The sequence below is a fragment of the Poecile atricapillus genome, chromosome 3 (assembly GCF_030490865.1).
Source record: "Poecile atricapillus isolate bPoeAtr1 chromosome 3, bPoeAtr1.hap1, whole genome shotgun sequence".
Lineage (NCBI taxonomy): Eukaryota > Metazoa > Chordata > Aves > Passeriformes > Paridae > Poecile > Poecile atricapillus.
Window position 1 is genome coordinate 13,064,741 of NC_081251.1, and position 14,975 is coordinate 13,079,715.

A 14,975-nucleotide genomic window follows, 5' to 3' on the forward strand; every position below is an offset into this window, starting at 1 on the left:
GCTCCTAGTCCACTTTCAGAGGCTCAGGTTCTCTACACTCTCTCTGGATTACAATGAAGTTTAGAAGGGAGATGTACGTGCAAAATGTTCGCCTGAGAATTGCTAGAGCATTGGAGAGAATAGCAATTTCAAAATCTCTCTCCTGTATTTTAATAGGCGCAGGAAATAGGATTTCTTTCCTATCTTGTTCTTATGCTTCCGTTTCTTATCTATTTCTCTTTCATCTTGACTGAAACCAAAGTCAGGGTTTTAGTTCTTGCAGTGAACCATAGCTTCCAAGCTCAGTGATCTGAAAAATTACTGAAAAAAAATTTAAAAAGAAGGAACTTATTAAAATGAACTGAAAGACATTCTTGTGTTGAAAAGATGAGGGGTAGAGGGGTGAAGGAAGAGGAAAGAAAAGTGCTATAAATGGGATTGAAGAGAATCTGCAACAAATACAGGAGACTTGGCAATTTTGTATTGAGTGTTACTGCCAAGCATTGTGACTGTAAAGCTATTTTAAGGATTTCTGCATTTTCTACAGTAAGCAGTACAACAAATAAATGTTTAAAGGAATTCTTTCTGAGTGTTCCAACATTCTGTCAATGATGGTAAATAAAGAACCACTCTGCATAAGACAGAAAATCTTCTACATTTATTGAGGACTGATTTAATGGTCTATAATTAAGTGTAAAATTGAAAAGGAGAAAAATATAATGATGAGCAAAATTTCACAGCTAGGTTTTTCCGTTGCCAAATGCTTCAGAAGGCTGCAATTTCACAGCAGGGTTGGTTCCAGGAGTGGAAATTGGACATAAATAATTCCAGACAGTGTAAATGTAAATTTAAAAAAAATTAATTAAGAAGCACATTTTGTCATAATGCATTCTCTATTAATAATTATAAAGTAATCACAGAGCTATGGTTTAGAAATCAACTTATTAAAAAAATCTTTAACTAATTGACTTCAATTGTAAATCTGTGACAAAGAATATTTCAAACAGTTGGTCAGTTCTGGTGTATTATTTAATGATAATTGCACATAAAATGGTTGGGATGTGCTGGCCGCAGGACAAGAAACATTAAGGCTATTACAAATCAGTTATTTTCAGGTCTGGTATAAATAATCCTGCACCCTAACATATCTGTTGACACGGACTAATAATGCATTTATGTATTTTTTATATTGTTTTTGTTATTGTTTTTGATTAGTCCGTGTTTTTCAACAGGGATGTTATCATTAGATCCTACTTGTTAAAGAAAGTTATAGGAGAGAATGACTCTTTTTTTGTACCCAAATTATCTTTACTTAGGGGATATATTGCATACTAAGGCAGTAAAAGGAAATTGCTACTCTACACTCATGCAATTGACTTGCAGACATATTTAAGTCTTTGGACTGGCTTTGGGGTAGGTTTATTACAGTACCAAATCAGCAAGATAAGTGTTTCACTGATGTATTTTTATCACGAATTGTGAGCAGTGTGGGGCGTTTAGAACAGGTAACAAAATGAATAGAGATTGTGAAAACACACAAGTAAGGCAATCCACCAGAGCCAGGGATGCGCTCAACATGAACACAAGTGCTCTTAAAACAATCTGTGCCAATACCCTGTGTATGGTGCACTCAAATCTCCTGTCAAACAAAAGGGCTCTGGCACAGAAAAGTGCTGATTATAGGAAATAGCAATTGACACAACTCTGTAATATTTCTGTTATTGATGGGACAGAATCATGGCCTGGCTCACTGCTGGGCTGAAGACCAGCCAGTTTAGGAGCCAACCTTATTATCTGGTAGTTAAGTGCCATCAGTATATCTGAGACTGGAAACATGCAAGAATGAGAACAATACATTTACGCATACCAATATATCACGAAAAAGGACTCCCAAAGGATAAAGAGTAACTAAAGGTGAGCAAATTTATGAATTTAATTGTTCCATTTAATAACCTTCTACAACATTGGTTTTTTTTGTTTAAATTGTATTTTAATTAGAGTATTGCACACTTGTGGAGTGCCTTAGAATTTTTTTTTAAATAACTAAATGGATCAAAATTATGTTTTGAATGGAATGAAGAGCTAAAAAGAAGAGACAGTGAACCGGAAGGAAATAGTGTTTTTATGGAAACCTTTATGTAAAATCTAGATAAATACTGACAAAATTTTTCAGTGGATGAGCAATTTGGGTAAATTCAAATAACAACAAAAATGGCTTTACAAAATAAATGAATCTTCAAATACTTTATTGCAACTGCCTTGGCACAGGACTTGGGACTTCAGTGATAGACTATATTTTCTGTATATTCCTTCTGCTTATTTATCCTGGATTTTGAGGATGAATTATTTTTATTTAATTATAGTGTTTCCATTATTTTGGTATATAAAGCATATAAAGTAAGTATTTTTAGTATATAAAGTATATCAAGCATATAAAGTAAGTATATTTTAGTATTTAAAGTATATAAAGTAAGCTGAATGCTATTTCCAGCACTATGTAAATATGAGTGGGAGTGACAGTTGTGTAAGGTGATGAAGGTAAGATTATTGAGAACAACAGAAGTGATAGAAGAAAAGTTTTGGGCAATGTTAGTGTCTCAAGGGGACTGCAGAGAGGTTTTCCTGAAGAATCATTATGAAATGAGACAAATTCCATGGATAAGCTTCATCTTTCCCATCACAGTATCTCCCACAAGCTCACACAACCACAAGGGCATCACTTTTCACTGGTTGGGACTGTACAATAAAACTAGACAACATCCTAAATTTAACCACAAATCCTCATTTTTCCACTGTCAGCTTCTTTAAATCTGGCCTTAAAAATACTTACATTTACAAATTTATAAATAAACTTTCTAAATATAAGTAGGTTTTATATATATAAATTTAAGAGGAGGCAAAATTTAGCTAATGGACTGCCAATGGCTAACAAAATGGCTGATGTGAAAATTCACTGCAAGCACTGTCTTTTTTTTTTTTTTTTTTTTTTTTTTGCTTTGATTCTTGGACTTCAATCAAAGGTGTGGATAAATCCATCATTCGAGAACATGTTCCTGTGTGTCCCAATGGGTACTCATCTGATTTCACAGGCTAGTTCACTCCACAGCACTCTGCTTGTGACTGTAATCTTATTTTGGGTCATGTCTTAGTGTGACATGTGAAAGAGCCTGATTCCTAGGAGTTGTTTCCACAATCTATACATCTATGAAATGCTTTATTTATTAATAATTGCATGTGTGTGTATAAATATCTATATCTAGAAATAGATTCCATTTAAATAGAAGCTTGTAGGTTCAGATATCTTCACTTACTTTTCTAACCCTCTAGAGTTTGTTTAAAAATCTAGACATTATATGATGGAAAAATTACTGTGTGTACAATAATGGCTCAGTATTTAGTCATAAGAACTTCTGTCTAACATTAGCTAATATATATCTCTAAATTCAAAGTATTATATTATTATTATATATTATTATATAAAGTTATTATAATCATTATAAGGGATGCTGTGTTTTATAAGTACAATTGGGCATATGGTTCACATATAACAACATTGTGTTTAATGAATATAAATGGAATTCTGCTTTAATATCTTATCTGAGAGGAGTCAACATCTCCTGACTTAAGGAAAAGATAGCAGTTTTGTGGCTGGTACCTGAAGAAGAAGAATTCAATTCCAGACATAAAATTAAATTACGCAATCAAACTAGTAGAACAATCTTAAGATAAAACCTGGTTGCAGCTATTTACAAAGTCTACAGGCAAACATCTGGCTATGTTTTTGCCCTTCAGGTATGATAAATTTTGCTAAGAACAGCACCATCAAAAATCCCACAAGAGCAAACTGGCCTGGGAGAAAACTAGAAGGTAAGAGAAAAACATCTTTATTTATTCATCTTATCTTGACTTTTTCTGACACCAGGTTTGCTTGAAATGAAATAGTTTGGAAGTGAATTCTGCTTAGTGCTTGCCTTAAAAATTATTTGTTCTGTGTAGTTTTTTAGTATTTTCTGATAAAACGAAAACGTACAAGTACTTTCCAATAATTGATGTCAGTTAGCATTCAATGTACTGGGGCTGTGATTAGTGATCCCACTTAAAACCTCAAAATTTATCACAGATAACAGATATATTTCTTACTTTCTAAAAGGAATGGGTATTGTGTGCAGGCAAGAGACTGTCAGTTGTTGCAGACACATTAAGGAAGATCATAGTAGCATCCAAAATCCATTTTACCTTTCCATGGAGTGCACCATGTATTTGTACTCTATTTACCTTCTGTATAAAATGGAAGTGAATAAAGTGAAAATCTGGTTCAGGGTACAGGATTTTGAACTGAAAAGTGCACAAAACAGGCAAAATATTTGAAAACAAAGTGCTGGAGCTCCGGGAAGCATGTACAGAGCAAGTAGACCTCAAGGTCAAATTCAGACAGTCCATTCTAGATCTCAGTATGGAAGCTGAAGAGGGTTTTGCCCCGAGGCATTGCTTGGTGGCTAGAGTTGACTGGCCCTTTCCATCTGAAGATGGAAGGACTGTTTGAGCTCTCCAAATTATCCATGCTGTCTGTTCATACTTGGTTGATTTTGTATGAAATGGATCAGAGTGTATTTCACTGTCTTTTCTACCAGGATAGTACCTCACTAAATTGGTAGTGCATACCTGGAGGAGGATCATGTTATTGTGAAACATCCAAGGGAGTTTTATATTGATCCAAAATTTTGTCATTTTTGGTAGTTAAAAATAAATGTTTTGAATATCACATTCAATCCATTCACAATTTTTCAGTTCTCCTCTTCGCATCAGAGGTACTAATGTATTTTTAAAAGCTAGCAATTCTCCTTCATTCCCCAGTGGAATCTTTCTAACTGGTCTAAAATAAATTAGTAAATACCTGCTTGAGGCAGACATTCAGAGTGCAGGCTTTCAGCATCACTTGTTGCAAGCAGTGATCAGTAAGAGAAAACACCAATTGACAGTTTGAGGTGAGGGGTAACCAGCTATAGTTTCAATAGTTTTGATAAGTAGGTGGAGCTAGAACAGATATTGGATTTGTTTGTCCTCTGGAGATCTGTTTTAAATTCATTATTTATTTTTCCTTGCCTAGATTTAAACACAGAGGATGGAATAAGTAATTTATCTGATGTCTGTTGTAAAAACTAATGAGAGCTAATCAACCTAAACCTGGAATGTTCAGGCCGATTATCAGGAAAATGTTTTCTGACAGTGACATATATTATACTTTTGGATTGTCCCAGACTGAAAATAGCTAAAACCAAGCTTCTTGTTTCATACTGCCAAGATAAGGTAGGTTAAGAAAGTACATTCTGTGGAACAGCCACATAAAGCAGGAAAAGGAAATGATGATCTGAGAATCCTCTTCATCTTCTATTGCTGTGATTCTATTATCCACCTTTATTTAATATAGAAACTGTTCAGTTCTTCATGTATTTTGATGCACTTTCTTCATTAACAGGGCAATATGAGAGTCTCTAACACAAAAGAAAGAAAAAGAGTAGCAGCAAGAAAAGACCTCTCAAGTTACTAATTAATCGTAGTGTGAGTTTTCTTCCAATGCACTTTCTTTCCAACTGCTGACATATGGTGCTCACATAACCAGCTGATTACCAGTATCACACCCATACATCTGCCTGTCAGATAGGTCTTTTGCTTTTGTAAGCTAGCTGGTGGCCTGGATTCTGTGAGGCAGTGATTAAGATAAAGGTCATCCAGAGGGACCACATGGGTTTAGGAAAGGGAAGGCAGAGAAGAGGAAGAATCCACTTAATCCTCCCTTCTCATATTCAGTCCATTATTGTCATGTTTTAGGGGCAGATGTGCAAGCTGGGAAGTTTTCCAAATTCATTTTTCAGAACATTAGGTGCTCTCAACATTAGGCACACTAAGCAAATCCCTCTTTGTAACAATTTTGCCACCAGTGCTGAAGATGAACTGCTTTCAGGATGAAAATAGATGGCTAAGAACTTGGGCCAAACCAAGAAATTTGGAGACAAATTTACTTAGAAAACTTTTTAGCTGGTTTTCACACCCTCTCTGGTCTACTTAGAGTTCTTCAAGCCTTTGAGCACTTACATAAAAGCTCTTCTTACATGGACTGTTTCTGAAAAAATAAGAAAAAACCTAAACATTGTACATGACAAGAGGCTGACAAATGTTTCTAGCAAAAATCTAGGTATTAGACAACGACTCACATACCCCAAACTATTGATCTGATCACAGAGTTTCTAAATATCCAGACATGGCTATTTAACAATTTTATTTTTTTATTTCATTTAGGTTCTTCCTGCAGTTTTGAATAGCCTAGAGAATGATTTGTATTCCTAGTAAAGAGGACAGAATTTTTGAAGATTAAAAAGAAGTATTGATTCTGCCTTTCATTCAGCAATCTCAGTTTTTGCTTTTCCTTCCTACTGCTTTGATGAGACTCCTAGTGGAGTTTAGTTTCTTACTGCAGTCCTTGAGTTAGACTCCCCTCTGTCTGCAGTAGCTCAGATATGCTGGAATTCAACAGCATTCAATTGTTTTCCTGTGCTTTTAACTAATAAATTGGAGAGACTGGATTGTAAATCACATGGTTCTTCTATTTATTTTTAAGTCTGCCTTATATAATATTATCAATATCTACAGGGAAACAATGCAGAAGAATGGTTAGTTAGATTAATAATTTTTTGTTAGCTTTTTTTGACAAGGATTGGAAAATGTAGGGTTTACAATGAAGGTGAGGGAAAGAAAGACAGGTGGACAAGCTTGGAGTTAAGGCTTAACCCTACTCCTGAGTGGTTCAGACTGTGAGCATGCCCAGGTGGGGGACAGATTGTAGGTGCCTTTGTCTTTCATAGGTTAACACAATGGTGACTTGATTTCTCCAGTAGTGGTTGTACATATATTTTGTTTTCTATACAATTAATCTCCTACATCCTTTCAACTAAAGGAACAAAATTAACTTTTAAAATCTCAGTGATTTTGTAATTGTGATGAATATACCTGAAGGGACATATGGGGATTCTAAATCATCATAATCATAAATCACACTTCCAGTGATGGGTCATTCACAACTTCTGTGGGCAACCTGTTTGAGTGACTCAATACCTTAATTAAAAAAGAACAAACCAAACCACAAAAGTCTTTCTAATGTCTCATCTAAGTCTATTCTTTTGGTTTAAAACTGTTGCCCTTTGTCCTGTCAGTAGAATTTTGGTAAATTATGTATGCACATATATACACACACACATACATACATACATATATATATATACACATATGTGTGTGTGTTTATATATCTATATATCTGTGTATCTATATATATCTTTTTAATAAGCCCCCTTTATAAACTGAAAGGTCACCATAAGGTCACCCTGGAGCCTCTCTCCTCCAGGCTGAACAATCTCCAGAAAATGACCTATTAATATACCCACAGAAAGCTAGATGTTTCCATTAAACAACCTTTCATTATTTGAGAACCTTACCAGTCTACTAGAGAATCTATGTGTCTTTGCATCAGTAATCTCAGTAGTGCCCAGAACTTGTTGATTTATTCCTGTACTTTCAAGTTAATGACATGACTAAACATTGGTTAAATGTGAACTGTGTTCAGCAGAGGGAACAATGGTATTATATTCAAATATTTCTCCACAATAAATTTAACCCATCTATTGGCCTCCTAGTAGTGGCCACTGTATAAAATAATTAAGAGAGGATTCAACAGAGGTCTCAACAGTAATGAAAAAGATTCTGTGTTTTATAACTGGATCACATTAAAGACTTGTACTCACAGCATCTCTAATAATTCCCTGAGCTGAAACAGGTCCATTCCAACAAATCTAAAGGGGATGCATTCTATGTTTACATGACTGCATATGCAAAAAAGCTTTGTAGTCCTCTAAGGCTCTTTAGCTTTAACTAATTAAACAGGGATTTTGCTTGTCAGAAAATCAGTGGTGTCTCATGGACAGAAGCAGCTATGGAAAACTCTTCAGTACATGTAACTGCCCTGAGCAAGAGAAAAGGGAGATGGGGAATTGAGCTGGGGAGACTCCAGCCACAAGATATAGAATTAATTCCCCTAGGATGAGGATAGCCTCAAACATAATTGATTACTGCCTCCAGCTTCTGGCATATTTTATTTATTGTATAATTTCTATTACAATAGTAAAGAATATGCATAGAGATATTATTAAAAAAGAAAAAAAAAAACAGGAATAAAACCAAATGAAAATTAAAACAGTGTGCATCCATTTTTTTCCCTGGGAAGGTGGTATGAGGAGAAGCGAGCCATGCGTAGAAGATGTTAGAAACTCTGCTTTCATGCTGTAGTAAAAGGCACAGCTGAAGCTGTTCCACTGTGCCCAACAAATGGAAGTGATGGATGTGGATTTACACACAAGGCAAATTAGCTGCTGTCCACAGCTGAGTTAAACCTTTAGTGCATTTAGTACCACAGCACTGTGTGCAGTTCAATCATATATACAGAATTAAGGTCCAAAATGCTGTTCTTAGGCACATATCCATGAAGTTATCACTGTTAGATACCCATTTTCTCCCTAATGCTGAGGGAGCAGGGGAAAAAAGGGTCATGAGAGACTCACATTTTCAGTAGTCAGTTCTGAGGAGAGCTTCCATAAATATCTAGAAGGGAATGATTTGGGAAGAGTTTGGTGCAAATAGTGTGATCAGTAAATAGGGGGCTAACTCAGAATAGGTCCTATTTTTTCTTCCTTTTTCTAGGCATCCAAAACACGAATTTGTCTAGGATGTGAGTCAGCTAATATAAAAACACCAAAAAAACCCCAAAAACAAAACCAAAAAGCCACCAAAAATCCCCCACAAAACAAACAAAAATAATCCACAACAAACAAACAAACAAACAAACAAAAAATCCAAATTAGAAAAAAAGAAAAAAAGAGACAGAAAACTATGCTTCACTACTTCAAATAGTCTAATAGTCTAATGGCTAAATGATCCAAATTTGGGAATGCAAGTTCAAATTCCTTAATGAGAGTAAGGACTTGAATTATATAGTTTATACCCTCAGGATTTTATACCAACCTATTTGACTGCAGCTAGCAATTCTGGATGTTTCACTTCATTTAGATTTAGACATTCAACAGCTAGGCAAAATTTTAAGCAAATTTTTTGGTGTTCTTCTATTTAAGGGACCTAAAGAGAAATTCAAGTGACTCATTTCAAATTCAGGTAAGACATGAAGAAAAATAAGTTGTTTTTTTGTTGTTGTTAGCGTGAATAAACCCTGGTATAGTTGCTCAGAAGGGCAGTGGAATCTCTGTGCTTGAATAAATTCAAACCCCAATTGAAATGCTACCTTGCACTTGTTTTTTTTCTGTAGAATTACTCACTTTAGTTTTAGTTTCTTAACACAGATGAGAGGAAGCTCCGCTGATATCAGCTTTACCTGGAAGTCAGACTGGCATGCTGAGTGATAGACAGAGGTGGAGGAAAATTGGTAGGTATATGGTGAAGCAAAGAACACAGACTGAGCCCATTTAAGACAGAAAATTAACTAAAGTCTTCTGACATCAACCTACAGCATTCTCCTAGCAGAACTACACTTGCACATGTATCGTGTTAACACATGGCTTTCAATTAGAAGCCTTAATATGAATATTGTATACAGGAATAAATCATATGCACTTGGGAATGGCACAAGGAAAGACATGTACAGCAAAATGACTTGCAGTTGTTTCAGAACTGAAATATGATAATTACACACTCATGATCATGACAGATACATCACACTCAAACATTTTCTCTTCTTTCTTCCTTGGTATTCTGACTAGATGGGATTGTATAAGTAAGAGACCTTTTCCATATCTGACAGTTCTTATTATATTCTTCTACAAGACAATTAATTCAGACTGAAATCAGAACAAAAATTAAAATTTGATATTTAAAAAAGGGAGAAAGATAATGCTGCTGATTCTATATTATGTATCATGTCTATTTTGACTGTAGCAAGGTATAATTTCTTCAAGAATGATGAGTAAAAATGATTACCAAAATTACTGTTTACGCTTCTAAGGATGTTCAAGAATAGATTTAGTAGAAATTCTCATATAATTGTCTTTTTTAGGCTTTTCTTTCTTTAATGACATACAAATGATAGTTATTTTACTTTCTTGAATTATATAAAATGTAAATAAATTTGAGAAGTGGATTTAGATCACATCTCCAGCTTAATGCATATATAACTATTTGAAAGAATCAGAGGAACCTAAATGAGAATTGTGTGTTGCTCCCTTTGAGCATGAAAGATAATACCTCGAATGAGGACAGAAATGTTGAGCAGGCAAAACTAGATATACATTGGTATTGAAGCAGTCTGAAAAGGCCAGATATTTTGCTTAGCTATTTGGAATCTTAGTTTAAAATCTAAAATAGTAATGTGAAAGAATATTATTTTTGTTTTTTGTTGTGGTGGAAGCTTCCATTTATACACAGTAAATCCACAGTTTTCAGATTGTTTTGTGGATCTAAAACTTGTTGTTTAATGAAGATAATAGTTAATAGTTTAATGAAGTTAATAGCCCTAAAACCTTCTCATTTTGCTTTTAAAATAAGAAAATCAAACATGTTTTGGACTCACCTCCCATGAAGCTGATAAATAGCACAGCTGTTTTATATCTCTGAAAAGCAGGACAGGTATTCTGTGATTGACTTTCCATACAGAAAAAGTGCACTCAAAGTTTCACTCATCTCTTGATTCTGCCATTCCCTGCATGGCTTAGGGTAACTCACTAGGCCCTATCTGGGACCTAAAATAATTACCCAGTCTCTTCACAGGTTTGTGTGGCTTCCCAAATTAAGATGAAGGAAACAACACTATGATATTGCAGAGGTCTATTATCATCTTAATAAAATAGACAAATATTGCTTCAGGGATTCTGTACCCACTGCTCTTCTTTTTCCAGGAAAGCTTGCTCAAGCCACACCACTCTGATGATCTGCTGCTGCATATCCTGGGCATGCACATCCAAAAATATCATGGCAATGACTGCATTCAGTCGATGATTGTTGACCTTTACTGAATCACTTCCCTACTGTTTAGTATTTATGCTTTTAATTTAATAGATAGTACAATGTTCCTACTTTTTCTAGCAATAAACTGTACCTTTTCAGGCATGGTAACAAGTACTAGAGAATTAAAGTGATTTTATTACTAGAAGTCCTTGGTACCCTGAGAGCCAAAGAAGGTGAAAAGGAATTGAATGTATCGGTAATACTTTTTTTAAAGCATCTTTCCAAATGTTTCCAATTAAGTTTTTGGATTTAAACTAAGAATCCTCTAAGTGGGAGAGACATTCTTATTGGCATCAAAAATTTCTGGCAACTGTATTTAGGTAGAAAGAGAAGTGAATTTTATTTATCTCAGATAAATGTTAGTAGACACTGAGAGTCTTCTGTAGGAGAGAAGTGGTTTATTTTTAACCTGAGAGAAAGCTCATTAATGTATATAGATTTTTTTATTATAGAGGGTTATCTTGATAAGAAATTTATGGATAGATGTTACAGGAAAAAAAATGGAACTAAAAATTTCTAGTTTTCATTCAGTTAGGGGATAGATCCTAATTAGCCACAAGGGTTCAGTGCCTGTGAACAGTCCAGAGGATACCCCTGTAATGTAAGATCTGAAAGTAATTAATGCTGTCATTGAGAAGCATGGTGCCAGTCCAGTTCTCCCTGCTGAATTTCAAGATGCAGATGAGATGAGTCATTGCCGTGAATAGAAATCATTGATATCACCACATGCACTCCCACATATATAGGAATTTATCTGTCATTTGATTTGCTCATCATTAAGGCTCACATACTTGCTCAGCAATGGTAAAAACTTCTGAGGGCTGGGACATGGGAACAAATTACACCTTGTACCATTTTGCCTGCTTTTTATTAACCTATTTGTCCTTTCAATCCCATTTTATAATTTCAGAGAGCTTTAAAACATTAATGAACCTTAGAAAAGCAGATCCTGCTTAGCACACATCAATTCACAGTGATTTAGGCTGTTAATCCAGATTTAGAATATTTATCTCTCTCTCTTTCCTTTTACACCTGATGAACAGGAATAAATTACAGGGAACCTGTAGACATATGTGACACGTCCACATGCATGTATGTAGAAATATTATACCAGTTTAAAAAATATACACCCCTATGGTATCTTCTTCAGAAATGTTTTTAATAAAATACCATGAACTATTATCCAAAAGGGCTGTCAACTTGGAATATCTCTTTTAAGAATATAACTCTTGACTTAGCACAGATGCCTTTTTGTGACAAAGTGAAAGCTGGCTTTGGATATCCAATATCTCCTAACATTTCTTATTCCATCTGGCAATGAAATGAGCCTGAGAAAAAATAATATTAGCTCAGATTTTTGGTTATGCATTTTTGGGGAATAAAATGGTACACAGTGGTCCTGCATTAATCAATGTTATAAGTAGGAATTAAAATACAAGTGTTCTAGACAGGCTTCTGAATCTACAACCGGTTATGATATTTTCCTCCATGGCAAACTGAGCAAGTCCTATTTTCTGTCTACAGCTGATAAGAAAGATGCAAGTCTTGCATGAAGACCAGCCTGTGGTCATGTAAATGGAATGTGCTAATAGGATGTTTTTCTGCTTGTGCCCTTCCCCAGGAAAGTACCATTTGGAAGATCCTGATGAGGGGTGGTAATGAGGCTTGCTTACACTCAAGGTGCCCTTAGCAATTCCCATTTTGTGGCACTTGTTATGTTTCTGGTGGCTGAATGGCAGCTGAGGTACAGCTCAGCTCCTCATGAAAGAGTCTGAACTGGCTGATGTAGAGATCAGTTAGAAAAAGTGCTCGTGGTGGGTGGTGAGGGATTAGATAGGTGATAGAATTCATGTTCTATCATGAATTGATAGAACAGTTGAGATTGGAAGGCATCTCTGAAAGCCATGATGCCCAACCCTGCTGCTCAATTGGGGCCACCTAGATCTGGTTGCCCAGGACCAGGCTCTTGAATATATCCAAGGAGGAAGACTCCCCCACCTCTTCACTTCCCTGGGCAATCAGTGCCAGCACTCAGTCACCCTCACAGTGAAAAAGTGTTTCCCAGCATTCAGAGGAAACCTCTTGTGTTTCACAATGTGCTGAGCCCTCTCTCTGTGTTTTTATCCAGAATCCATGTCAGGTTTTTTAGGCAGAGAAGAAAGCACACTGGTTACATGAGTTACACTTTGAAAGATGAAGGACTCATGATAGTTTTGTGTATTGGTGTAAGCTTCACTTTAAAATAGCCTGATTACTAGACTAAGGTAAGGTTAAAAACAATCCAATACCTTAAAATAATGTCAGGCCTCTTAGTATTGTTAGGGAAAACCTGGAACTTTCAAAATATATGTTGGTGAAACTGATTAATTTGAATTGATCCATCTCACATTAGTCCTCTGCAGAGCAACTCAGGTACTCCAGTATCCAGAGATATTTCTACACTAGGCATCCCACATGTCAATAACAGTCCTACTATTGATTCAAAAAGGCTGTAAATGCTAACCTCTGAATTGCTGCTGTTGTGATCAGTACCTGAGCTAGCTGAGTTAAAGACAGCAGATGTAGCTAACTTCACTGCAGTCCTTTGGATTCTGTGGCAGACCCACCTTTAAAATACCAGTCTTTTACTTAGACACAGGAACTTAAATCTAAAACTCAACTAACACAGAGCAATACCAGTCAGCACTGCTCCTTATAAAACTGATATTATGGTAGGAAAAGTTATGATCCATTATAGTGTTCTGACTCAATTTGGTTAGGAAAGAGTTAAAAACATTCAGTGCACTGTGATGGTAAGCGCTGCTCCAAAAGGCACAGGGCCCCTCCTGGCAGCATCATATTCATGCTTTGGTCAGATTTTGCATTTATAAAGCCTCCATTTTTAAGGTGCAGTGTGGCTGCATTTTGGAAGGGATGCTGATGAATTCTGGCTGCCTTCAGCTGAGGAGTTTGTCCTGGGCACAAGATCTGTGCACCTCTCCTGTGCTCCACCATGTGTCTTACTGAGGACAGTGGATATGATTTATACAGTCCAAGTTCACAGAGATATTTTGTTATGGGGAAGATAACTACCCATAATTTTTAAGCCCAGCCACTCATGAATAAAGCCAAAAGATTTTGAAATTTTTTTTTTCTTATTTTTCTAATTTTCTCTCCCAATTCTTTCACTGGAAGATTTTCTTTTTGGGATAAACTTTCTGGGGAAAGGCAGAAGTAACAAACACTTATCAAAGACACTGGAAGGCTTTTAATTAATTAAGAAGAAAGAATATGTTAGAGAAATTTCCTCCTGGATGTGTAAAAAGGGAACTGCAAACCAAAGCATTTTCCATATTATAAAATAGTCTTACAAAAGATCTAAATGATGGAAATTTTTCAAAATTCCTAGGCTTTTAAGGAGTTTTTAATTCCCAAAGGAGTAAAATAAAAAAAAATCCATCAGTGACAATGAGATATGGAGTGTATTCCTCCAATCAAGAGGTGATAATTTCCCAAATCCCTGGAGCCTGTGAGCTTATGTTGAGAAACACTGCTGTTTGTTTGCTGGGTACATCCAAACCTGGATCAGAGGGGACAGTGGAGTTGGTGTCACCAGGTACTGCTATTCATTATTTGGCTTGGCCACTTCCAATAAATAAAGAAATATAATTGACCTGTGACAGGTGCAGTGAAAACTCAGAGTGCATGTCAGAAATGTGATAGAATCCCGATTCAATAACACAGTGCACATGGTTCACAATTTTCAATGGAAATGTTGCCCCAGTCAGCTCTTTGCAGAGTTCTTTAAATGCTGTAATTCCAGTAAAACCCACTTTCTACTATCTTATGGCCAGATTTACAAAATATCCCATAGGTTTTGTAAACTCAAAAAGAGGAAAACAAAAGCTTTGACAGCTGGTGTCAGAAAACATCCCCACCTGTACTTCATCCTCAGAAAATCA